General features: G+C 54.3%; 1 protein-coding gene across 1 annotated transcript in view; it reads left to right on the plus strand.

Annotated features, from left to right (window-relative positions):
• The window catches only part of KCNT1 (potassium sodium-activated channel subfamily T member 1), a gene marked incomplete at its 5' end in the record, with an annotated part of 77414 nt that overhangs the window by 26852 nt on the left and 23458 nt on the right, over positions 1 to 27104 (plus strand). The window lies entirely within an intron of this gene.

Below are 27104 nucleotides of genomic sequence, written 5' to 3' on the forward strand. Positions count from 1 at the left end.
AGCTACAGTGGGATGTTGATGGGTAAGCAAATTTTTCCTCATTGAAGTTAAAATAAGAAACGTTCTCGGAGATCAATGGTCTGGTACAACCCCCTGTTCTAGTCCTTCCCACACAGCCTGATGAGGCTGTCACAGGCTCCGTGGAGTTCATGCCTCATTTCTGCAGCACATTGTGAGTTCCTCTTTATAGGGACTTGCCATTTTCTCTGTCTTATATAATGCCTTACAAAAAGAATGCTGAGAGAAATGAAAAATGGATGGGAAATGGTACCTGGCATCATCCAGCAACCCCAGGGAGGGAAGAAAATGTTTTTACCATGAGACATAATTACCAGAGCTGATGGAGAGCCCCAAAGCCAAAATTTCTTCTTTGAATGTCAATCATTTTTCTTGGATTTTTTTAGGAGTTTTAAGGAAGTTTTTAGATGCTAAAATTCTCCACATTTTCCAGCAGAAAACCCTTAGCACCATTTAATAAGCAGACACTGCTCTGCATTACATTACGATTTCAATACTTTAAAAGCAAAAAGCTGCTGCGAGAACGTCATGCAAGAAAAAAAGGCTTGGAATCCTTTAAAGCTGCAGAGTGGGAATCACTTTGGCATTTTGCAAGTCCCTGTGAAATTGCCTCCTGGTGAGCTCTGCCAGGCAGCTGGGAGGTGTTTGCAGCAGCGAGGGAGCCGCCTGTGCCCCCGGAATGCCGCGGTGCCGTCTCCACCCGGAGCATCGCCGGCTCCTCGAGGCACTTTGCTGCTGGGCAGGAACCCAAATTCCAGCAGGGTTCGCGAGAGGTGCGTGGGGAGCACGAGGCACCTCTCCAGCTCTGGGTGCCTGTCACATCCCCTGGGAGAAGCTGGGGTGAATCCCGGGGGAGCAGGGTGTCCCCTGGAGCTGGGGGTGATGGAAAGGTGCCACAGGAGCTGTGGCTGCTGCCTGTCCTGCCCTTGGCCACTGGCTGAGGATGCCCAGAGCATCCCTGTCCTTTCTGCAGGTCTCGGTTCCTGCAGAAGGAGGACACCAAGGGGGAAATCCCGGCCTCGAAGGCACCCGCAAGGCTCAGGCCCTCGGAGAGGCTGGAGGGACATTAAGGAATGGCCACGGTAATTCTGCCACACGACGTGGGTTTACTGCTCCTGCTGCCCCACAGCTCGGGCACGGGGCCTCTCCTGCGCTGCTCCTCTTTCAGGCATCGCCAGCGGTACCCGGGGGCGTTTCCAGGGTGTTTTCAGATCCCCGGTGGGAAAGCGCTGCACGAATGCTAAAGCCATAAACATTTATGGTGCAAAGATCATTCCTGCCGGCAGGCAGCAAACAGCAGCTGCTGGCGGAGGGGGGCGGGACTTTGAGCCCCCCCAGCTCCTCCTGGCCGGGTTTGGGTGCTGCCCCGCCACCTCCTCTGCGCATCTCCGCCTTCCCTCCCCGCTGCGCCCGCATCTCTCCGCTCGCTGCGGGGCTGACTCATGCTCGGGGCGCGCTGCCCAGCGCTGCCGGCCCCGCTGCGGGAGCGCCCGGCGCTGCTCCCGTTACATTTTGGGCAGCAGAGTGTGACCCCGTTATGTACTCACCTGGAAAAGTGACTTGGCCGTGCCTCATTACTGTGCTCTGCCTGCAGACTTTTCATGCTTCCCTTGCAGATATATATTTAGATTTTACCCGAGGGCTTTTAATTTCCTCGCTGGCTTGAGCAGCTGCGGCAGGTACACGCTTACCTTCCCCTTTTCCTCCGGCCATTTTCACCGGCTTTGGTAAGAAGTAGGAAGAGATTGGGAGTCACTGAAAAGCTTCAGGGTCTCACTGCGCTGCCTGTGAGCGTGTCAGATGCACCGGGAGTGGGAAGCGTGGCGGCGGCACCGTGCCTTTGTAGGGATATTTGCTCAGCCGCTGCTCGGGCGTGCTCTATTTCTCCTTCTCCCTGCTGAGCAGTCCCGAGTCACCACACTGGGTTTGCAGCTTTCATGTTCGTCGCTGATGAGCCACACTTAGAGAGGTAAAAACGGCTTTGCAAAGGCTGCGATGACAGTTCTGGGATTCAGCGCGAGGCTCCTGCGCCGCAGTTACATAAGGGCTGCTCCGACTCCCGGCTACCTGGGGAGTCACCTGGGGAAAGGGACCTGCCCTCCCTGCTCCCGGCCGGCCAAGAGGGGTTTTGTTTGGGAGTCCCCTCCATCCATCTGCAGCGAGCAGGGCACGGCTGTTGGGCACCAGCTGAGCCCCCAGCAGTGGGAGCAGCCTCGTGGCTCTGGGTGAGAGGGAGATGCAGGCCGCCGATCCTATTACTGGGCAGTTTCTGAAGTCCTGGGTCCTCTCTTTGAAACCCTAACATTTGGAAGTTGTTAACATTTGAAACGTTAATGCAGAGAACGCAGGGAAGAGGAGAGAAATCAAAGGCTCTTCTGGTATCAGCCTGTCCCCCTCCGGGCTCACAGCCTGCCTGCAAGCTCTGTATGTGTTTTCTTACTTTACATAATTCTTCCATCTCTCTCCATCAGCCCAGCTCTTCAAAGGCTTCCTTCTGTTTCCAGCTCTCTTGCTGCTGCTAAATATGCTCTCCTCTGTGCTTTCCAAAGTGTTCCTTCTTCCCCGAAACTCCGCTGCTCCAGTTTATTAGAGGAGCCTCCCAAACTGCCGAGGAGTCACTGGGCGACGCAGGAGCTGCTGCCTGGTGCTGTGTGGTTGAGCTGCCTGGTTCAGCTGCCAAGGCTAAACAGGGAAAGTGAGGGAATACGGCACAGGCGGCGAATTTCTGCCTGTGTCGTGCAAATCTCCCTGGTGTCTGCTGTGGCCCCGCTTGGCCAAAGGTTTCTGCAGCCGCGTGATGGTGTCAGTGAATATCAGTGTTTGTGAATATCGGTGTTCCCCCGCTCCAGGCTCTCTCCTGGTGGGTTTCTTTGGTTTGCCACGATGCCAAGGACCCTCCAGAAGAGCAGTGGGGATGGAGCATCCCCCCAGGCCCACCGTGGTGGGAGCTGACCCCACAGAGACCCTTGGAGGTCCAAAGGTGGACGTGGCTGCAGCTGAGACCCCGGATTGGAGAGAGGGAATTTGGTACCACTGGGATTTTGGCAGTAACGCTCGGCCCAGCTGCTGTCCCCGCCAGATGCTGTGATGACAGAAATCCCTGCAGTTTGTGAACTTTTCCTGAAATGCTTTTAATGGCAGTTTAATAATAACACTTAGTGCTCGGTACAGAGCTTCTCACCCCTGGAACCGAAACGCTTTAGTGAGGAGGGTAAGGACCATTATCCCCCGTGCTCGCAGGGGGGAATGGCTGCTTTTATTTGTGACACTAATTATAACAAGTGGAATTAATCAACTTTTCATATGAATGGTGTTGCTTTTTAAAGACAAATGTCAGAAAGGAGTCCTAGAGACAAAGGAGAGCTCGCAGTGGTGTAGATCTGTCTGATGGCTTCTCAGGGAACTCGTCAGAGCCTGTGGTGCAGAGGCATTAACCCTGCCAAGGCAGAGCAAGGAGGGAACAGAAACCAGGGAAAGGTGAGGCAAGACAGTTCCCAGTGTGGGTTTATTGGTGTCCTGGCTCCTGCTGAGTGGGTGTTTCTGAGAGCTGCGGCTGCCCCAGCCCTGTCGTGTGTTCTTCCCTCTGCCCTTCCCCTCCACAGCTGCTCAAAGCCCCGTTGCTTGGGAATATTCTCCCAGCTCCTGAGTCTGCTCTGGTTCTTAGTGCCCTCTGTGTAGCGTGTGGAGAAATTCTATTGAAATAATTACTCTAGTAATCAATCAGTTTCTTAGCAGGAGGACTCAAAGGGGCCATAACCTCTTCCTGTGAAGTCACCGAGTTTTGGGCTTTTTTCCCTCCTCCCTGTCCTGCTTTACATCCCCCCCGGTGCATCCTGGCCCTCTCCAGCCTGCAGGGAGAAGGGCAGGTTCTTGTGCTGAGCCCAGGGAAGTGGAGGCTTGTTTTGGCTGGGGCCTCGTGGTGTGACAGTAGTGGCCAGTGAGTAACCGAGCCCTGTGAAGGAAGGAGGTCCCTGAGATGCTTTCTGTGTGCTGCCCTGCTGCTCACAGCCATTACTGGATGGATTCACCTCCAAGGAAGCTGAAATCCCTGGAAATCCTCCCGTTACCTTTGGCACTCAGCTGCTGAGGGCCTCTGCTCGCAGGGAGGGGGGAGGCAGGACCCACCACCGTGGGCTGCAGCGGGCACCGGAGCTCCAAGGCAGGACACGTTTGCAAAGTGCTTTGAATTGCAAAGTGCAGCCGGGGCCTCCCCTGGCCCTGCCCTGCCTCGGAGCAGCTCCAACCCCACGGGATCAGCCTCTGGATAGCCCCAGCTCAGCTGGATGCAGCTCTCTGGGAGTGGCAGGTAGCAGTCATCCTCCGCCCCAGCTTCCCTCAGGAAGGATTCGATCCTCTGTGTGTTCTAAATTTCATCTTTGACAGAGACCTGCTGGCTCTCCCAGCAGGGCTGAGCTCCTGCTGCCATGCCAGGGGCCATGGGCCAGGGAGGACCTCCCTCTCCAGGCTAATGGAAAGAAAATGGAGAGAAGTTTTTTTAATTGACTCGGGATCAATAGATAAAGTATTTCCTAAGCACTTTTATTAATAAATACATACATCCTTGCTGCTCAGGGAGGGTTCCCAGGCATCTCCTGTAAATTCTAATACCTGCAAGCTGAATTAATCAATGTATGGGTATTGTATGTTTGACTGTAAAAGGAACTGAGGCTCTTTGGGTTCATCTCTCTCACTAACTGGAATTCCAGAAGCTGATGGATAGTCAAAAATCCTGGCAGAAGGGCCTGTTTTGTTAGGAAGAGGGTTCCTTGGGGCACTCTGGAGCAGGGTGTGCTGCTCAGGGGAGCAGGTGAGGGGATCCTGGGTGCCTCAGAGGGCTCTGAGGGTGTCCGTGCACCACATCCCTGAGCGTGGGAGCAGCACTGGCCCCACACAGGGATGGAAAGGCCAAGTTCTACACAAAGAGGATAAAGCACCAACATTTTTTCTCTTTTTTTTTTCTCTCTGGCAAGCTTATTATTTTCACTGAGACAAATGTCAGAGGAAAAAACATTCTGGTGAGGAAGCAGAAGCTCCTTTTCCTGTGATTTTAACTTCCCATTGGGATAGAGGATGATCAGTAAACAGAGAAAAAAATCAAATCTTTAGATTTTCAGAAACATGGACATTTCCAGGCAGTTCTGCTGCAGAGGGATGTTCCAGCTGGTGTTTTTTGTGGCTTGGCTGCGGGATCCTCGGTGGGGTGGGGGTGAGGAGTGGTTTTTGCAGGGCTCTGCCTGAGCCTTGGCAACCTTCAAACATTGGCAGCTTTTGCAAAGCAATTTTGCAGAGTGCCTGGTGACAATGTAGGGCATTCCCTGGCGACTCCGGGGCAGAACCGGTGCGTGTGCACTTGGTGCAAAACAAGAAGCTGTGCCAGGGAGCTTTGTGCATTTATCTGGGTGTCAGTGGCCCTCTGGAGTTTATTGAGCTGATAATGTCATGCTGTGACATTTACTGGGGTCTCGAAACGCGGGAGGTGTTTGTGGCACTAATAAATTACGTGGGATCTTGTTTTTCCTTGGTGTTATTCAATAAAGGGAGGTCAGGGTTCCCTGCAAAGGCACAGGAGCACACAGGGCTGCAGAGAAAGGTGATTTTCCTCGAGCTGCTTGCCAAGCGTGTCCAGGGGTTCCTGGAAGGATGATGATGAGCATTAATGGCTTTTCAGCTCGGAGGCCCTGGAGTTACCACGTTGTTTGTACAAACACAGCCCCTCTCAGAGCAGCAGCTCTGATAGCGTCTCCCGTGAGGTTCTGACGTGCTCGTGAGCACAAGCTCTTCTTCCAAAGTGCGTTTTCCTGCCCAGGTTACCTTTTGTGGGTTTGTAGTGATCTTTGCAGAGCTGATGCCTTTCAAGATTTTTAAGTACATTAACCCAGCTTTCCTTAAAGAGGCTTTGCAAACACCCTTGGGTTGTATCTCAGCAGAGCAGCTTCATTTGCCAGAAAATGGGGAAAACTCAGCCCCTTCCTGCTTCATCAACTACTTCTAATGGACAGGGTGATGCTTTATCATTAATAAGTGAGTAAAAGGAGTTTTGGCAGTCGGGACTGAAAGCAACCTGGATAAAAGGGAGACTATTTAACAGTGCAGTTGCTGTGGATTCAATTAAGAGCAATGAAGAATCTGCTTCTTTCTTAATCATGTTTTCTGAAATATTATTACCCTTGCAACTGCTGCTCAGCAATTCCCAGCCATCCCTCCAGCCCCCGGCACAGCAGTGGTCTCTGCATAATGTAGATGCTGAAATGAGAAATCAGCACTTTGTAATGGGCTCTCAAACTAAAATTAAACATCGATTTCCTGGCTTGCAGTCAGATGGTTGGCATTCAGCTGGCCCGGAAAGTGTTTCTGGACCAGAGGAATTCTTCTTCGGGCTTTGATGTTACCAAGGTTGTGTTTCATTGGTTTTGCCTTCCTGGATTCCCTCGGAGGACGTGCTGTACAAACAAGGTGCTCCATGTGTAGCTCGCTGCTGTGCCCCTGGAGCAGGAGTGCAGAGGAGGTGTCCCTGCAGGGCTGGCTCGGGTGACACAGCCACAGCTCTTTCTAGGAACAGGCTGTTTCCCAGCCAGAGGGAGTGTTCTGGCTGTACTGGATGTACTGGGCTGCCTTTGCTCTGAGTTCCTGCTCTACTCCTCCTTCGACTGCTCTTTTCGACACAGCAGCGCTCGGTGCCTGTCGGGGCTGGGAGGGGAGAGGCTGCTGGGCTCTGGGTGAAGTGGGGAACACGTTGTGTTGCTGAGAGGGGAATATTTTCCTGGCAGAAGCGCAGCAAAGGAGCTGCTCCGGCAGCTCAGGGCAGGGCTGAGCACTCTGAGTCAGTCTGTGGGATCAGCCGGGCTCACAGATTTCTGCTCAGGCAACCTCTTTTCTCCCCCAGAAGGGGGATGGTTGCCCAGAGCCGCAGCCCTGGCTGCAGCTTCTTGTGACCCGGTGTCAGATCATTCCCCTCTCCCTGGTTTTTCTTGGTTTGTGTTTAAGTGCCTGACAGAAAAGGCGACTTCATGGAGACGCTTCCGTGGGCAGGATCTGAGTTCCTCAAGGGGCTCTTTGATGTGCTTTTTGTCGCCTTCTGTACAGCACAAGTATGACAGCAGCACTGATATTTTCTGTTAAAATTCCCCAGGTCTTTCCCTAATCCCTCTTCTGTTCATGCTGCTGAGTGAGGGCACTAGTGCTGAGATGAATAGCTTAAGCATAAGCCCCTTTTCACATCTGATCTCAACCCTAAACTTAATGTTCTTCTGCAATTAGGAATACAATAGAATGTAGAATCCATCCAGAAAGAGACACCTGAATGCCCCATCCCCGAGGCTCAGGGGTCCAGGAGGATTTATCAGGGCACACTCCAACCCAGAGGGCTGACAGATTATATCTGGTGTTTGAGAACAACCCCCTGAAGTGAAGAGATGTGGAGCAGGAAGTTGAAGAGTCTGAATCAAACCATGAAGCAGAAAGGAATGACTTGGGTGGAAAATGAAGGTATTGAGCTAATGAATCATTTTGAGGCAAAACAAGAAATTAAATGTACGCTGAAAGCTGGCACATTAAGGGAAGGGCTGCGGGTTTTTATCCGTTTTGCATTTCAAAATAACCGAAACAAAGTATGTCAGATGGTGAAATCCCATTAAGAAATGATGCTGTGAGCAGGGAAACTGGGATTTGGTTAACAGGAAATGGGGACTTTGCTTCTCCTCCCAGAACAGCCAGGGACTGCCCTTGTGCCTTGGGGGAAGTGATGGTTGGGTACCGATCTCTGGGGGAAGAGCAGAGGGCAGAGCTCAGCGTGCCTGACAGCTCCTGGTAGCACAGAGGAGGCAAAGGGCTGGCCTTCTCTTGCCAGCTTTTGGCACAGGACGGTGGTTCTGGGTGCTCTGACAGCCGGGCAGGGAGATGGAAGGTGTGGTTAGGGCATGGAGCTGTGCCAAAGGGAATTGTGTCAGCTTTTCATTCTGAAAGGAAAGCACTTTGGATCCCAGAATTCCCATTCCAGGGCAGCTCCTACCTTCCTCTCACAGCAGCCTTCTCACAGCTGCAGGTCCCAGGCTCTGAGAAGACCCTTCCTGTCAACGCGTTGACTTTTTGTACAAAAACCTTTAAAGAAATCCTGTGGTGGGGCCTGATTATTTGCATTGGTTCAGGGCACGACGTGGTGACCCTCAGCGAATTTATTCTTTATTTCCAGCCTGCAGTGGGGCTGAGCCGTGGGGCAGCGCTGGCGTGATGTGTTGGCACGACTTGGGGTGGGGTTGGCATGTTGGGGTGGGGTTGGCACGGCTTGGGGTGGGGTTGGCATGTTGGGGGTGACAGGGCAGGAGCTGGGTGGCGTTGCCACGCCGTGGTGCTGCCGTGACACTGCTGTCCGTGGTGCTGAGCCCTGGGCCCCACCCGGCCTGTGGCACCTTCAAGATGCTCTTTGTTGCTGGCGGCCACCAAACACAAGCAGGAGCGGCTCTGGACTGGTGGCATTCCCAAAAGAGGCCGGGGTACACGACCCTTTTCCCCCTGTCCTTTCCAATCTCACCTGTGCACTCAGGTGTTACCTCCAGCTCAGCTCTCCCCTGGCCACGGTGAATTCCCTTTTCTGTTGGGTATCTTGAGAAATCGATGCCAAGAGTGTTGGAGGAGCAGCAGCTTCTGCTGTCACCTGAAGAGGGGAATGCGGGTCCCTCTGGGACAGGTAAGGTGCACCTGCCGGGCCAGGTGAGCAGGAACTGAGCCCTGCTGGCCACTCTGGGGGAACAGCAGGGAGTTCCCCTCGGCTCGCTGCACAGCGGGTGCGTTTAGGAGGGGACCGAGCCCTGCTGCTTTGTGTCTGAGGGAGCCAAACCCGCTGAGTCTGTTCCCTGGCACGCAGTCCGCACGCTGCTCTGTACACAGAGGAATAAGATAAAATAGCTTCCTCCTCCTCATGTTGCTGCCGAAAAACAGAGATGGGGGAAAAAATAATCCTTCAGCCCCTGCCCTGCCTGTGGTGATAAGAGCAGTGCAATCCTTTTTTTGACAGTCAGGCAAGGCGATTTCATTCTTTAGCGAACAAAGCCCCTTTCAGAGATTTCTGCATTGTGGACATTTTCTCAATCGTTTTGCACCAAATTTGTTGCAGCAGCAAGGCCGGGGAGTTTGCCTTGACTCCCCTCACTACCAAAATAAATGTACAGGGCAGGATTGTTCCACTGAGCAGCCGTGACTGGGGAGAGGGAAGAAGGAAGGAGATGGTACGTGCCGACAGCTCTAAACTGATTGCGGTGAGGATTGCTATGTATGAGAGAGTTCAGGGGGGAAAGAGGAGGAAGTCACAGAGGCAGCCAAGGCTCGCAGGATGGCAAGAGCCAAGCTGAAGAATTCCCCTTCAGAGAGCAATTCCCATGTCAAAACTGTCCCACCTGCGACGACAGAAGATGTCCATGGGGTGAGCCCCTTGTTACCGTCTCGGAGGATGGGATCCATGGGGAGTGATGTCGGACAAAGGTATTGCAGGACTGCAGTGGTGCGTGGGGAGGGTGGGTGGGGGAGGCAGCACCTTTTATCTTTTAAATGAGAGGGAAAGGATTAGTGCCTCCACGGGCTGGAGGGGTGGTGGATGAAATCCTTCAGATAGCTGTGTTAAAGAGCCATGCCAGCTCCAAAGTTGTGTTATGAAATAGGGAGCTGGAGCAGAAGGAAACCAGTTCCTTTAAATTTTTTATAGGTGCTTCTTGATTTTTTTTTTATATGCCCGAAGCATGTCTGAATGGCAGCCTGAGACCGTGGGGCTGCCACACACTGCTGTTAACTTGCACTGCACCTTCCCTGTGCAGTATAAAGCCCAAGCTTATTTACACTGCTAACGCCACGGTAACGCACTGTACACGAGCACCATGTTTGCATGGCAGGAGAGATGCTCGGTCCCCCATCTGAGCAATAATTTATTTGTAACTGCAATTAAAAAAAAACAAAGCTGCCATAGGAAATGCTGCAGCCTTCCTGCAAGCACACAGCTGAGTGTACAGCGAGGAAGGAGCTGTTTTTCAGGAGGATGAGAATGCTTTGCGCTGCACTGGGATTTCAGTGATTCAGAAGAAGCCAGGTCCCCTAGTTACGATGAGGATGCAAATGGCACTAATTCAGTTCCTGTTCTGTTCGTTCCATTTTCTGTTTCGTCCTTTTCCGCCGTCCATCCATCCATCCATCCAGCCAGCCCTTCAGCCCATCCATGCTGCCTCACCTGTGACTGTGTACTGTATGTCTTCTAGGATGTAATCTGGTGCAAACGAGCACGGTAGGAAAGCTTCTGCTCAGGGGGAATTTTACTTGTTTGGCTTTAGACTGGAATGAATTAACGCCTCAGCTTCTGCCTCTTGGTGTATCTGGGGGGAGGGTGGCACTGGGCCAGGACCAGCAGCTGTGGTCCCCACCGGGGAAGCCGAGGAGGGAGGTGTGTGCTGGGGAGCACCGGCGTGGCCGCTGCCCATGCTGAGCTGGGCACATGCTTCAGTCTCCAGGTCTGGGAGGCAGAGTCCTGGCGCACTGGGGGAGCTGTGAGTGTGTGTCCCTGGTGTGCTGTGCCAGCACTCCAGATGGCACCGGTGCTGGGGCTCTGGTGAGCAAACACTGGGGTCTGGCGTGGCGCTGCCTCTGACTTCACCAGGCAAGGGCTTACGCGCGTGAAGGCTGAGAACAGGAATCGTGTGGGTGCAGTGGGACTAAATCCCTGGAGCTGGTGTGGTCTCAGCACGTTTTGACAATCTGGGTCTGCTCCCAGAGCTGGTCAGGCTGTTTGTGCTCTGGTTTTGTGCCTTGCTTTCATTCCTTCAAAAAGACACCAAAGTTGGACCTGTCCTGGGGGTACCCGAATGTCTGAGGGCACATCCTGAGCACCACTGTGGGCAAAGCCTTTGGGGCAAGACCACTTCCTATCTGTGCTCTTCCAGGTCCTGGTGGTGTCCCCCTCAGGACAGGGTCAGTGGTCAAAGCCAGATGTGTAGGGGCCAGAAAAATACAACTGGGAGACTGCTGCAAACTCATTCCACTGATCAGCAGTGATTAAACATCGCTGAGGGGCTTCTCCTCTCTGGCACTCAGGAGCTGGGTGGGTTCCTGCCCAAGTCCAGGGGGCCAAATCCCATCCCAGGGCTGATCCTCCTTGTCTTTTGTGGGAGCACAGGGCACAGGGATGCTGTTAGGCACTATTGGATCTGGGGGACAGGAATTCCAGACATTGCATCACTACGGTGTTTCAGTGGAGCCTCAAGAGGCGGCCACTGTGCGGAGCACACCGGGGTGCCCCAGGGCTCTATAAAGACCCAGTTCCCTGGGTTTCACTGGAATTTTAAGTGATTTGCTGCTATCTGGTTGTAAGCAGCTGCTGCTGTGGGTAGGGAAGTTGGTGGAACACTTTGATGCCCCCGTGGCGGCGGGCAGAGCCCTGCGAGCTGCAGCTCGCGGTGCCCGGATTCCCGACTGCCAGGCTTTCCTCCGTCCCTGGGCGCTGCTTCTCCCAACAATGAGTTGGCAACTAAGATTCAGATTTCTGCACTTCTCTTCTGCTGCTGCAACAAAGGCAGGGAGATTGGTTTGGAAGTGATGAACAGTGAGTTTGAGATGCCTTGTCTCTCCCAAAGCCAGACATGAGCAGTGTTACCAAATTTGCAGCGACAATCGTCCCTGGGAGCTGGGAGTGGATTTCCAGGTGGTGGTGGAAGGAGGTGTGTGTTACAGGGTGTTCTCAGGATGCAAATGATTCCTCCCGATGATTGAAGCCAGTGAAATTTATTCTCACCTACTTTATTTACCTCCTTACTCTGTCTCTGAGTCATTGCAGCATCTCAAAGCTTTTGGGGGTTCCCAGTCAAAACAGGAGGAAAGGATTTGAATTCATCTGAGGAGAAACCACTCCACAGCTTGGGAGTAAAAAGGGGAATTCAGGGCTGTCCCTGGGCATCCAGGACAGGGATATTTTCCTGTGTCTGGTGACCTGCAGGTGGGATGGGACCAGCCCAGGCTGCCCATGTGGAGGTATCCTCTACCAAAGAGGCTTGGAGCTACTTCTGTGTGCCAGGGATTGCTGTGGAGGGGGATGGAGCTGGGAGCCTCCTGGCCATGCCAGGGAAGGCAGGCTCAGCTGCACACCAGCTGCCTGGGCACTGAGACTCCCCTGGCACCAGGTGATAGTGACTGGAACCAGCCAGGAGAGGCTGAGTCTTTTCCCTGCAAGCCAGGTTTTCCCTGAGGCGGGTTTGTCCCTTGTGCTGGGGGGGTTTGAAAGGGAAAGGTGTGATGGGAAACAGCTCCATGGAGCACTCTGTGCTTGGGAAGGAGCTGCTGGCAGGGGGCAGGACATGTAAACATCTGTTTGGATCCCATTTCATGGACTGGTGATCTCCCTGTAGCACAGGAGGTGTGGGTTTAAAACACAAACAGACATTTTTACAAGATAACCATGTCCTGTTTGTGCAGCTCCGCTGGAAGCAGGGGAAGCTCTGACCACTGCCTGTCCCAGGGCACACCGGGACTCCGGAGGGATTGCAAACATTCCCGTTCTGTATCTGCTTTGGACGCTCTGCCCCAGGCCTTGGCAGGGCTCTGTGTCCCCTCCCTGCCCCGTGGGCCCCCCTCACCTCCTTCAGTTGTGTTTGTTGAGCTGCCGATAACAGAAATGTGAACTGCTGAGGTTCGGGAGGAAGATTAGCATTGCAGAAGAGCTGGGCTTGGAGAGGACCTGGAGGGCTCTGCTCCGAAGCTGGACTGGCTTTAAAGTTGTCCCAGCTGGCTCAGGACCTCAGTCCTGCTGAGTTCTGAATATCCCACTGGACATTTCTCAGCTTCTTTGGGTGCCAGGTTCAGGGTTTGATCACTCTCAGGGTGAATAATTTTTCCCTTGTTGCATCTTGTACCTGTTCCCTCTTGTCCTTCTGCTGTGTGTCCCAGAGGAGCCTGGCTGCTCCTTTCCTGTCAGGCAGCCCAAGGCAGCAGCTGGATCCTTCCCTACCTTTCTTTCTCCCTCAGGCTGCACGCTCCCACCCCCCGCAGCCTTGCCTTGTCTCTCAGTTTGAGATATTTTTGGCAGCAATAAATGGGACTTCGCTTCAGCCCTGTTACAGTCAACAAGGTGGCTGGAGCCTCCTCAGCGGGAAGGAGCAGCACTCTGCTAGGCCGAGTTTAATGCGGGGTTCTTGGAGGTAAAGCGCTTCAGAGAGTGAGGAATTCACCCAAATGTGTCTGAAAATAGAATTTCTGACCGATCCATGTCTGTTCCCCCCAGGGGCAGCCTGGTATTCACAAACAGATCTTGCTAAATGTGTTTTTTTTTCCCTGACACTTGCACACAATTGAACCACAGAGAGGTCCAGTCTGGCCAGTGAAACCACTACAGCCACTCAGACCTTGCAGGAGCTCTCCAGGTGATGCTCTCCATGGGATACAATTCCCTGCTGAACCATTGCCGTGCTGCGGAATTCCCTCCTGCGGGGACAAGAAGTCAATTTATTTATTTTTAACATTTCTTTAACAAAAGCTTTTTCCAGCGAAGACCTTTCAGAGCCCTGTCTCTGTCCTCAGCAAATGCCATATGCTGCTTTGCTGCCTCAGCTCTGGGTGAGGTGGTTTTGTGCAGGAGAAATGCTGTGCTGGGGACATTCCCTGGGTGGGGTTTGCTCACCCCTGCCCTGCTCCAGCCTCGGATCTTCTGCTGCTGCTCTCCTGGCTGGGGATGAGGGTTTGTACCAGAAATCCGAGCAGGGCTGAGGCCGGGGGTGTCAGGATGGTCTGTGCCAGACCTGGCCCCTGCGCTGCTCTGTCTGAGCTGGGGCTCTCCCAGCTCTCCCTTTGTGAGGGAGGGCAGGACGCAGCATGGCTGTGGGAGCCTTTATGGAGAAGACCTGGAAGGGAATCTATGGGTTCCAACAGGTTTTGATTATGAAGCACCTTGGCTTTGATGTGCTGCTGGGCTGGGCAGCCCCTGGCTGGGATGGGTTTTCGGCAGGGGGTGTCTCTGGATGGAAGGCACTGGTGTTGGCTGGCAGGATGTTGATCTCTGCCCATGCTGGAGCGTGGCATCTCCCAGCCTTGTCCTGGCAGTACCCAAACCATGGGCTGGTCTCAGCGTTGGGGTCCAGCCACGCAGCCCTCCCGTGGGTCTGTGCCCGCTGTCGCCGTGGAGCGCTGAGCATCACCTCTCCTGCCAGCCCTGAGTGTGCTTCCCTTGGGCTCTTCCTCTGCCAGGCCGGGGAGGTGGCACTGCTCACGCTTCTGGGCATTTCTTTTGGGGGATGCTGAGGGTGTTTTCAGGGTAGGAACGGGGCAGGGAGCTCAGCTGCTGGGCTCAGCTACCAGGGCAATATGAAAATGCACTGCTTGATCCTGGTGATCAGGAAACGATCCCATATCCTGCTGGCAGCGCAGGGAGCTGACAGCTGCCATCCTTCACACTGAGCAGAGCCGTTCATAAACACGGCAGCGATTCCACCCCGGGCTGCAGAGTCGGGGCTTGAGCCCGGCTGCTTCTTCTCCTTGCCCTGGAACTGCTGGGACTGCCCCGAACTGCTGGAATGACCCCGAGCTCTGCTCATCCTCCGTTCTGTAGCCGCCCCTCTGCGCAGGGACAGCGCTGACATCGCCGCGTCCCATCCCGGGCTCAGCCCTGAGCTCCCTCCAGGTTTCGGGTGCGTTTGTGGCTGGTCCTGTGTCTGTGGTCCCCATCCCTCAAACCCCCGGTCCCGGCCCACTCTGGCAGAAGGTGTTTGCCCTGGGGGCACGGGGCGATGCCACCCCCTGAGCTGGGTGCTGGAGGGGCAAAGGCTGAGGTTTGGAAGTGCTGAGCTCTCCTCCCACGGCTCCTGGGGAGCTGCCAGCACCGCTGAGAATCTCGGTGCCCTACATAGCACTGACAGGCAGACACGATCCTCACCTAAGAGTGCCACACTCGGCACTTGGGCTTCTGCTCGGTTTATTTTAGGATCCTTGCTCCCATCAGGTCCCGTCAGGGCACAGGGATTAGCGTGTTCCTCCCCCAGGGGAGGCTTTCCTGCTTGCTGTAAGAGTGGCACCCCTCAGAGTGGGCCATGAGGGTCCGTGGCACATCAGGGTCTCCTATCCCACCTCCAAGCTCATCCACAGTTCTTCTTCACTTGTCAGGACTGCAGGGACTCGTTTAGCTCATTAGCAAAGGCAGGGAGCTGTGTGTCAGAGCACCTGAGCATCTGGAGGGCCTTTTTACCCAGGCTTGGCAGGGCCTGCCCTCTACATCTACCTGAAAGGAGCTTGTAGCCAGGTGGGATTGATCTATTCTTCCAAATAACGATCACTAGGACAAGAGGGAATGGCCTCAAGTTGTACCAGGGGAGATTTAGATTGAATTTGGGGCACGATTTCCTAACCAAAAGGGTTGTCCAGCCCTGGCGTAGGTGGGGTCCCCATCTGTGGAGGGATTTAAATGACGTGTGATTGTGGTGTCTGGGGACATGGCTTGGTGGTGGGCTTGGCAGTGCTGGGGGAATGGTTTGATGACAGATTTGATGATCTTAGAGGTCCTTTCCAACCTAAATGAATCTGTGGCTGACTCTGGGAGAGGCACAAGTCTCTGGAAGGTAACTCCAGGCCAGGCTGGACACTGGGCTGGGAACAGCCCGTCCGGCTGCAGCCAGCGCTGCTGCGGCTCTGGCACCGCGCCTGCTTCTTCCCAAACTTTATGTGTTTCAGTTGTGATCTGAGCTTTGCAGAGGACTGCCAAGGAAAAGCACTCCTGTGATTAAAGCAGCACCCTGGGGAGGCAGCCGAGCCCACGCTGCCGGTGAGCTCCCTCCCGCCTGTGCGGCCGCTCCGGTGGCGGCGGAGCCCGTCCGTGTGGCACCTCTGCAGCTGTCAGCGAGCCCCTGGAGCTGCTGGTGGCTTTTCCAGGTGCCCACCTGCACTGCTTGCTGAGTTCCCCCAAACCAGGGCTGCTGGAGGCTCAATCCCCTTCGCTGGGGTCATCCCGCAGCCAGCAAGGGGGGCTGCCCTTCCCTCCCCTCTCGCACGAGTTTGTGAGCAGACGTGTGCCTCTTCCTCTCACTTTCCCCTTCCTCTTGCTCGTTCCTTCTCCCCCTCTTTACTTTCTTTTTTCATCTCCTTCCATCTGTCCTTCTCACGTCGGGCTATTTTGGGCTGAGTTTCTCACTGTCAGTATGGTAGGAACCGTGGTGCAGCTCCTGTCTCTGGAGGATGAGCACTGCTTTGGAAGCCTCCCCAGGCATTTACCTTGCCTGGCTCATCTTCACCCCCCTGCCTTGACCCCGTCTTGAAGGCATTTCGAGATCAGGGTGAAAAGGCATTAAATCCTTCCCAGAGCCAGAGGAGAAAGTCATCAGATTTAATACCTTTCCACCCCTGGTCTTGAAATGCCTCTGAGCCTTGCAAGTGGTTATTAAAGCAGCCTGGAGCCAAGAGCGATGTTGGCAGGTCATTACTTGTGTCTGTAACTTCCAGAGGCTTCAAGTCAAGGCGTGATTTGTTTTTTTGTTTGTTTGGAAGTGATGGCTGTAAATGGAATAGGAAATGCACCACCAGAAGTGAATTTTTAATGCTCTTCATTTACCAAAAATTCAGGAGACAGCGGTGAAGGCACGGAGTTTGCTGAGAGGGAACGGGTCCCTGTGTGAGCTGGGCTGAGCTGCTGCTGTGCTTTGCTGCTCTCCCCCTCTGAGCATCCTCGAGCACTTGGAACACAGGGACAGCATTTAGCCTCAAATTATCTGCACGAGGCACATGAGCTAAATGCCACCAGATCCTGCAGCGCCCTGGCAGAGCTGGAGGAGAGCTGGGGCTTGGGGCTGCCTTCCCCCTGGAGAGAAGGGACTGTTTCTGCTGCCCCAATTCTCGGGGTACTGGAGCCCAGGGCTGCTGTTCACATCCCTGCCCGGCTCAGGGGGGAGCTGCCTTTGCTGGGAAGTGCTGGAGCCGGAGCTGAGGAGGCAGGATGAGGTGGAAGGTGCTGCTCAGCCGAGGAGCTGCCTGCAGCATGGGTGGGCAGGTGATTGCTCTCTCTTTTACATAAGCAAGGTTTATTATGGCTTTGTTCTAATAATAAATGTGCCTTTGTCTCCTCACCTTCGAATGAAACCTTCCCCTTTTGTCAGGGGCTGCAGCTTGAAAGGTGGGGGCAGACCTGTCTCTGAAGCATCGAGGTTTCTTCCCCCTCTGCTCCTCTCCTTTCTCCCACCTTCCCCTGCTCTGCCCTTCTGTCTGGGAGATGCTGCTCGTGCCAGCCAGGAGCTGGGCATCGTGGTTCATGGTTGGCAGCACCAGCACAAGGGGCCTCAGCTTTCCCTGCCTGGGGACAGCGCTTCTCTCCCAGCCCCAGGATCCCAGAGGGGAGAGAAGGTCGTTTCGCTGCCTGTGCTGGAGTTGTTTTCCATGGGAATGAGATGAGCCGAGGTTCGTCTGCGCTCATGGAGCCAGATCTGGATGGAATAAAAAGGTCAATTTGAAGTAGATTATCTAAAACACATTAAAAGCCAGCGTAACCTTTCTGACTCCATTAAGTGGCTTTAGTTCTGTACATTGTAAATCACTGTTAAAGCGTTTTTGGGATCTGGAAAATGGCTGTTTTCCTGATGAGATTTGGAATGATTTTTAGTTTTCTTAGAGGAATCTCCATATTTTTTCAGTGATTGGACTACTGATGAGAATTTGGGTGCTGGGTGGGAAGACGGAGAGGTTTCAGTGTCCGATACCTCAAGTCACCTCTTCCCTCTGTGACCAGCACAACAAAGTTCATTCATTTGGGAGCCAAAAGCACCTTTTTGTAACAAAAAAAAAGTTATTTTATTGCATGGGCTTTAACCACAGCACAGGGTGGCCAAAGCCACCCTTGGGGAAGTTTATGTCTGTCCACTACTTTGGACACCTTTTGTTCATGGTGCCTCCCTGTGAGTGAGGTGTTTATTCCCCGTGAGCCCGTGGCTTTGGGGGAAGGAATCCTGGGAATCTCACTGGCTCATCCCAGCTCTCCAGGACCTTCAGTGTCTGCAGGACCCCATTGGTCTGTGTGGTTCTGTGCCTTTGCTGTTTGGCTTTCTGGAGGGTTGCTCTGCAGCTGGAATTAGCTCCCGTTCCTCCAGCCTTCCCGGCTTCCAGCTGGCACCAGATGAGGAGAAAACCGAATCATTTGCTGATTCTTTCCCTGTAAACATCTCTGTGAGGCATAAAAGGCCACTGTGCAAAACCAAATGCAGGCAGAGGGGCCCGAACAGCCCCTGCTGCTAACGTGGGATAATCCAATTTAGCTGGAGGGAGCCTGAGCTGGCAGCCTTCTTCCTGAGGCTCTGCTCTGCAGCTGGAGAAAATCTGGGATGTTTGGCAACAATAAATGCCAGGGCTGCTCTGAGGCACAGCGTGGCTGCAAGAGCCACCCCAGGGCTTGTTCTTGCTGGGAGAGGTGGCACAAGAGACCCCTTTGGTGGAAATTAACTTAATGCTCCAGGAGGGTTGCAGGAGAAAGCTGGGAATGAGCAGGGAAGAGGGGGAAAGTGGCAGGAGGGAGCAGGTTAGGAGCTGAGCCCAGAGGAGAAAAGGCTCTGGGGAGATCTTACAGCACCCTCCAGTACCTAAAGGGGCTCCAAAGGAGCTCCAGAAGGACTTTGGATGAGGGCCTGGAGTGACAGGACAGGGGAGAATGGCTTCACACTGACAGAAAGCAGGGTTAGGTTAAATACTGGGGAGAAATTGTTCCCTGTGAGGGTGGCGAGGCCCTGGCACAGGGTGCCCAGAGAAGCTGTGGCTGCCCCTGGATCCCTGGAAGTGTCCAAGGCCAGGCTGGATGGGGCTTGGAGCACCCTGGGACAGTGGAAGCAGCAATGAGCTCCTCCCTGCAGCCTCTGCACGGAGCAGAGCCCAGGAGTAGGAGCGGCGTAAATCCCGTCCCAGGGAGGCTGCTCCTCATAGCTGAGGGATGGATCCACTTCCCCTGGACTCGCATTTCTGTTGAAATGTGAATTTATTGCTTTTATTTAGTTTGAACTGTGCTGGAGTGCTGCAGACTCATAAAGCGAAAGCAAAATGCAGGACAAATTACAGTCTGCAACAGCCCCCTTGGCTTGGATGATATTTCTCGGTGGCTCACAGTAAATAAGGAAAGGAGAGAGGGCACTGCTGGAACAGGGAAGGGCTCAGGCTCAGTTAATGACAGGGACCCAGGGCCATCCCAGGGATGTCTTGAGGAGAGCATCATTTTCCCAAGGGGAATTTTCCCTTTGCAGCTGTGATTGCTGTGTTTCATTGGTCTGTCTGTCTGGGGGATGTACAGTACACAAGCACAGGCCCTTTGCCTCCCACCCACTCTTGTTTTCCTCTGTGTTCTGTCTCCCCGTGCCTCGAACCTCTCATTGCCCTCATCATTCCTCTCTGTTTATTTGATTTGATTTTGTTTATTTTTTATTCTGTTTTCTTTTCCCTTCTCTGCTCATCACTCGTGTCTGTAAAACCAGAATGCTGAGTTCCTGAAAACACCAATCCTTCAAAGTCTCATTTCTCTGCACCACGTGTGGCACCGATTAGAGGCAGAGCAGCGACGCACTCTGTGAGACTCCTTAAAAAGTTTTTTAAAAAGGCATAGAACAGGCATAAACCCCATTTTTATCCATGGAGCAGAGTCCTGAAAGGGACTGTAATTGGCAAAGCCACCAGAGCATCACTGGGAGCTGAGTGGGGACGTGTCCCAGGCGTGGCGTGACCCCGGCTGAGCGCCTGGGTGGCCTCTTGTCCCTCTGCCGCTGGCATTCCCGGCGGGACAGCCCTGCTGGTGCCGATTTGGGGCCGGGGCTGTGCGTTCCCTCACCCTCTGTGCTGCTCTCGCTCTTAGGCCTCACGCCGAGGATTTCAGCGTGGATTCCTCCTTCTCACAGTAAGTTTTCCGCGTGCGTTTCCCGGTGCCGCGGGGAGGGACAAGGGACCGTCATTGCCGCGGGGGAAAAGCCAATCCTGTTCTCCAGAGAGCAAAAACCCCTTGGAATTTGGGGTCTTGTGTGCACGGTGAGCTGAGTTTTTTGGGCAGAACCTGCTGCTGAGAAGAGTTGGCTGTAAATTTCTGTGGGTTAAAGTGGATGGTGCATCCATGGAAGTGTTCCAGGCCAGGTTGGACAGGGCTTGGAGCAGCCTGGGATAGTGGAATTGTCCCTGCCCATGGCAGGGGGTTGGAGCCAGGTGACCTTTAAAGGTCCCTTCCAACCCAAACCAGTCTGTGGTTCTGTGATTTTCCTGCTTTTAAGGGGGCAGATAAGCACAAGATTTGTCCTTTACTGCTCTCGGCACCAGGGAGTTGAGTGTGGGAGCAGCAAACCCTTCTGCAGTGATTCCCACTGTGGGGAGGACTCTTCACTCCCAGGAACAGAGAAGTTTCTTGGGGAAGAAGTGATAGCAGCAAATGGGCGATTATCCCTTAATGATGAGCTCCTCATTAAACAATGCAGGTTCATCAGCACAAGCAATTACAGGAGCAGACTCATGAGTGTCAGTCTCCAATGTTGCAAAACAAATAGGCCAGAGGAAACACAGCGTGTCATCCCATTGCTGCTTCCCTTTCGGGGTTTGAACCTTGAGTAGAAAAGAATTATTTTATTGAAGAGCAAGTGGTGCCACTGCCCAGCCATGAGCAGCATCCAAACCTTGGATAGGAGATGCTGCCTCATCCCTGGCAGTGTCCAAGGCCAGGTTGGACAGGGCTTGGAGCAGCCTGGGATAATGGAAGGTGTCCCTGCCCATGGCAGGGGGAGGAACAGGATGAGCTTTAAGGTCCTTCCAGCCCAAAGCATTCTATTATCTACAACTTGAACCCCTGAGTGTGCTGCTGTTTCCTCCAGTGCTTGGTTTGGTGCCTGGAAATGAGCTCTGCAGCTGCTGAACACAGTGGGAGAGGGATTACAGCCGCCTTCAGGGAATGAGGAATCGATAAAAATTCCATTTCTACTGCAGTGTCCTCCCTAATAAAAAATTTTATATATATATATATATATATATATATATATATTAAAAAGAACTAGAAGTCAAAGAGAAGATTTCTTTTATAGCCCTTCAGGCCCACGAAGCCCTTCCTGCAGTCTGTGTCAGCCCCTGTCCCACTGGCACACGAGGGTTTGTGGGATGAGTTCAGGGCATGGTGCAAGATAAACGGCCCTGGAGGGGCCCAGTCCTGGGCAGGGTTTTTCCTGTAGTGGCTGCTCAGAATTTGCTTTTCATCCCCCAAAAATAAAACTGCAGCATTACTGCTGGAGCCAGGATGACATTACCTGCACCCAGCTGGGTTTAATTTGCTGCAGAGTGGCTGGCAATATCAATTCTTTCTTTGGGCAAAAAAATCACACTCCATAATGAAACAGGAGATGTGTTTTCTGTTTGATTCCCATGGTAAATGCATGAAACCTTGAAGAAACGAGTCTTTGAGCTTGGGGGGCAATGTGCCACAGCATCCTGGCTCCCTGGGTGGTGTTTGTTCATGTGGGACTCCATTCTGCTGATCGTGGTCTGTGATGCGCCTTGGCACGGGCTGTGCCAGGGAAATCATTCCTGAGGAACAGCTGCCTTTCCACAGGGCTGTGACAGTGCTGTGGTGGCTGTGACAGTGCCATGGTGGCAGCAGTGGTGCCACGGTGGCTGTGGCAGTGCCACAGTGGCTCTGGTGATACCGTGGTGACTCTGACAGTGCCACGGTGGCTGTGTCAGTGCCAGAGTGGCTGTGGTGATGCTGTGGTGGCTGTGATGGTGGCACAGTGGCTCTGGTGATGCCATGGTGACTCTGACAGTGCCATGGTGGCTGTGGCAGTGCCACGGTAGCTCTGGTGATACCGTGGTGACTCTGACAGTGCCATGGTGGCTGTGCTGGTGGCACGGTGCCTGTGCTGTGGTGGATGTGACAGTGCCTGTCACAGGCTGATGTGGGACCTGCTGGGTGCCTCAGGGCTGGGTGCTGCTGTCATCCGTGGGGATCATCTGGGATTCTGGGGTGAGGTGGGGAGCAGCTTCAGTGTTGCACCTACAGAGGGATGAGGGATGAGAAAATTCACTAAAAATGGGCAAATTTGCCCTGTTTGCAATACTCGGCCTTTTGGACCATGCTGACCCTGTCACTGGTGTCCCCAGTGCTCTCCTGTACCTCCCTCAGGACCTGAACGCCCCCTGAGAGAGACCCCTTCCCTTCCCTTCCCTTCCCTTCCCTTCCCTTCCCTTCCCTTCCCTTCCCTTCCCTTCCCTTCCCTTCCCTTCCCTTCCCTTCCCTTCCCTTCCCTTCCCTTCCCTTCCCTTCCCTTCCCTTCCCTTCCCTTCCCTTCCCTTCCCTTCCCTTCCCTTCCCTTCCCTTCCCTTCCCTTCCCTTCCCTTCCCTTCCCTTCCCTTCCCTTCCCTTCCCTTCCCTTCCCTCCGTGGGTCAGCAGCGTTGGCCGGGGGATCTCTGTCCCCAAAGCAGGCACAGACAGCCCCAGCTCCCCGTCCCTCCCTGTTTGTTTTGCGCTTCCTTGTTTAAAAACAGGCCCGAGATTTATCGGAGGAGCTGCTGCAGTGGGAGAGCTCCGCGGGTGTTTGGTGCTGCCCTGGGGAAGCGGAGACATCCCTGGGGGCTCGGTGGCGAGGGGAGCGTGCCCAGCCGCCCTGGGCTTGTGGCAAGGCATCAGTCCTGCCGGGATGGGTGAATCCCTGAATCTCCCGGCCCATGAGGGAGCCGGCGTGGCAGGAGCAGCCCCCGGAGCCGATCCCCCCCAGTTCTCTCGCCGTTCTCTCGCCGGTGCAGCCCTGCCGAAACCACAGCCCTGCTCCTTTGAGTAATTGTTCAATTACTGCTTATTGAGCGTGGGGGCAGCTTGTTCCCTGTCTGTGCCTTTGGCAGGCGCCCAGGCTGTCTGTGTGCACACAGCTGTACAGCCATTCCCATTCCCATTCCCAAACCCTGCTCCGGGAGCGGCTCGGAGCGCCGGCGAGCCGGGAGCTCGGCTGGGCAGGGCTGGAGCTGTCCCCGTCCTCTGCTCACCCCGGGGTGGACGGAGGATGGCAAACACAGGGCACAGAGGCGGGCAGGACACAGAGCTCACCCCGTGCCATCCGTCTCGCTGTAGCTTCTGTATCCAAACACCGAGAAAATGGTGGGAAAAAGGGAAAAACATCCCAAAGGGAATCAGGAGCTGCCTGGGTAGTTCATGTAGTTCATCAGCGGGTACCTGAGCGCCAGCCTGGCAGGTTTGGTGCTTTATTTGGGAAGGATTTTGGCTCTGCTCAGGTTCCTGCTTCCCACAGGGCCCGGCTGGCACCAGCTTCTCCCGGTGCTGAGCGAGGGGCCGGAGGCAGCCTGGCCATGGCACGGTGCCTTCAGAGCATCCTGCCTTCTGCACAGCCTCCTCTGCTGCTCCTCGGGGTGCTGCGAGAGGAAATGCTGCAGACCTGCACTGCCAGCCCTGCTCCTCACCTTCCTCTCAGCTGGTCTGGTGCCCACAATCCGTCCCCAGGGAGCCCATCCGGGCCAGCAGCACATTTCTGTAATTCCAGACGTGGCTGCAGCCACTTTCCTTATGTGTTTGATCCGTGTGGGTTTGCAGAGCTGTCCTCTGGGCTGAGCTGGAGTGGAGGGGTGAAGTGGGTTCTCACCTGAGCTGCCCTGGCAGAGGTGGGTGCTGACACCCCCCAGATCGCAGAGATTTCTGGGGTTTTGCTGGTTTGTTGTTTTGTTTGTTTGTTTCAAAAAAAAAAAAAAAAAAAAAAATCTGAAGAGTCTTGTTTGCATCCTGCTACATGATGGCAGAAATTCCTTAAGAAGTTTCCTGGGACCAGAAATTGTCCCAGGTTGGGTGGGCATGGGAGCAACCTGGTCTAGTGGAAGGGGGTTGCAATGAGATGAGCTTTAAGGTCCCTTCCAACCCAACCCATTCTGGAATTCTACTGAAACCAGCATTTCCCACCCAGCCGAAGTGTGAGGGGAAGAAACGGAGCTGTGGGGAGAGGCTGAGGGTTCTTTTTCCCTATCAAGAGCCTTATTTATTTGAATAAATAAAATATTCAAATAAATAAGGCTCTTCTCATGGCAAGAAGTGACTGATACAAAATACTTCAAAACCACCCTGGGCAGCCAAGTCCTTCTGCAGAGAGCAGCAGGGAGCAGGGGATCTCTGGGCAGGGCTGGCAGCTCCCTCCCTTGGCTGGCCGCTGGATTTTGGGGCCGTCTCAGCTTTCAGGCCGAGCCCAGCGACTGTCACAGGCCGAGGGGATCGGAGGGAGCTGCCTGTGCCCCACTGCCCATGTAAGTGTCCCGTGGATGCAGAGGTTGGGGGTTTCTCCACCTCCCCTGCACTGCCTGTGTGGGGGGCTGCACCTGGGTTCATAATTTCTGTGTTTTCCTCCTTTTCTAAAGCTTGTCCCAGCTCTCTGGGGAAAGTGAAAGTGGTGGAGCAGGGGCTGTGCTCCTCGGTGTCTGTTTTAATGCCAGTGGGCTGGGATGTGCTCGTCCCAGCCTTTCATCCTGCACTTTTCCCAACAAACTATTGTGTCTTTTTTTGGGAACTCATCATCTTACAACAAATTGCCTCTAATCTTAGATTAATAAAGTACAATAAATAACCGAGCAAAGAAAATGAAGTCGCTCAGGCGTTATGAAGTGCATAACAGCAGTAATTACACTTCCAAGGAGAGGGCTGGTATCTAAACTTGTACCGGGATCGTTGTTTGCATGGCCTGGGGGGGTTCAGCAGGGACGAGGGGGGGGGAAGCTGTGTGCTGCCTGTGGGGCTGCTGCCCCTTGGAGTGGCCTGGGATGGGCTGGCACTGGGATTCTCGGACAGTGAGGAGGATGCTGGGATGGTGGGAAGGATGGTCCCAGTGGGAGGGATCCTTGGCCAGCAGGAGAGATGCTCGGACAATGGGGACGATGTTCCAGGTGGGAAGGATGTCCAGCCACAGCAGCAGGGAGGGGACACTTCGAACACCCCTTCCTGGCTGAGCTGCTGCGAAGGCAGAGCTGTCACGGTGTGTTTTGGGGTGGTAATAATGCAGGAAGAGTTTTGCTCGATTTTTATCTCCAGTTAACTTCCTGACAATGAAATTAAAGGGTACATTTGACATGATACCGTCTCCTTCCCTCAGCTGGAAACGGAGCAGGAGCTTTGATACTTCGGGATGGTGCTGCTGCCTGGGAAGGACCATCCCTCATCCAGCTGCGGGATGTTGGCTTCACCTGCAGAGTGGGACGCCCACAGCGCTCTGGGGCTCAACCTCGGGAGGCTGTTTGCACAGGAACATCTTCCTTCCACATTCTTTTATTCCCTCATCTCTCTGCAGTGCTAAACACCCCCTTCCCCCCAGCCAAGACATGGCTTTTGCTGCTTTATTGCTTTTCCAGAGTTCCTTCTTCCTGCAGCCATCGGGATGGATGAATACGTGGGCTACTTTATCATAAAAAGTTAGATCTAATAATTTAGTTCTTTTATCCATCAGCAATTACAGTCCTTGTCTCGAGGTGAGCCACAGCTCTACAGATCAGTGAACCATCTGTCTGGTGACAGAGATTTATTCTGCTGTTTTTTGCTTTGATACGAGACAAATGTCTGAGAGAGGAATCGTGCTCCCTGAAGTCTCCTGCTCCTCAAGGCTCTTAATCCTCGGGGACGCTGATGAATAGGGTGCTCAGCGCTGCTGCCGGAGCTGAAAGCCGGTTCCCAGCACTTCCTGGGCATTTTTAATAAGTAGAAGGAGCAATTATCTTGTGTGCAGTGTTGTGAGCAGCAGTGACAGCTGATTTATGCCCTGGCACAGAAAAATGATTTGCCGAGTCTGGCTCTGGGAACGATTAATTTTAACACGTGTAAAGGCTGGGCTTTGAGGCTCTGCATTAACGCTGTTTGCTCCTCAGGCATCGTGCCGGTGAGCCAGGGCTCATAAATACCCCTGCTCTCTCCCTGCACTGGGGCCTGGGGTTACCCACCTGCCTCCCTGCTCCTTTCTCCTGGTGACCACTGACCAGGTGTGGTGCAAAGCCCCTCCCTACCCCTTAGGCCGGCTGGGGCGGAGCCCAGGATGAGGGACCCCCGAGCAATGAGGGTCTGATAAAACCCCTTCCCAATTTGCTGCCTGATCAGCTGGGCACGAACGCTCAGTAAATATTTATCCCTCGGTGTCAGAGCGAGGAGCAGCTGCTTCCCAATAAATCAGGATCCGGTGGCAGCGCCCGGCCGAAGCCGACACCTGCGGGATGGGGTGGGCTGGCAACGACTGCCGCCGGGAGTTTGCTCACCTTGCTCCATTTGCTCAGCCTTGGCTGGGGAACACGCCTGATTAATGAGGTCTCGATGCCCTCTTGCAGGCAGTTAAAAAAGGAGTAATAACAGCAGCGCTTCCTTAGGGCGTGTTGAGTGCCGTGAACGGGGGAAGCGATCGCTAATTCACCTCACCCCACCGCGGGCCGGACGGGAACCGCTCCGGGCTTTGCCTTGCTCAGTCCGAAGCCGAGGCAGGAGGAGCCGCTCGCGTTTCACCGGCGCTCAGCAGCAGCAGCAGCGCGGTTTAGGGTGATGAATAATGAGTTTGCAAAGGGCTGCGGGCGTTTATAAAGTGCCACGAGAGGCGGTGGCGGAGGAGCTGAGCTGGGACCAGTTTTGCCCGCACGCCCTTCATCCAGGTGCGCCGATCCCAGACCCTGCCGACATCCCTGGGGAGGAGCCTCCAGCCTCGGGGAGGTTTTCTCCCATCCTCATGGCCGTGGGCACCCGCCCGGGATGTGGGACTGGCAGGGGGCTGCGGGCGGGGCCGGCGGGGAGGCAGGAGAAGCCGAGGAAGGCGGGGATGGGACATTTCCAGGTTCACCTGCGGCTCCTCGCTGCCGGATGCTGTGCAGTGCCCTGGCAGGTGGCTCTCTGCCCTGGCACCTCGTCCCCGTGCCACGAGTCACCACCAGTGACCCTGGATGCCAAGTGATGTCTGGAGCTGGTTGTCAGCTCCTGGGTTTTTCTGGAATAGCCAAATGCGGTATCTTAGCAACAAAGGGAAATTTTCTCCTTTGGGAGCCGAATTGTTTTTAACAGCTTCGATGCTGAGTGTTTCTCCTCCCCGGGCAGAGCTGGGACATACTGGGGACACTGCCCTCTCCAGCTCCTGCTCTGCTG

This window comes from Coloeus monedula (genome assembly GCF_965178545.1).
Source record: "Coloeus monedula genome assembly, chromosome: 21".
Lineage (NCBI taxonomy): Eukaryota > Metazoa > Chordata > Aves > Passeriformes > Corvidae > Coloeus > Coloeus monedula.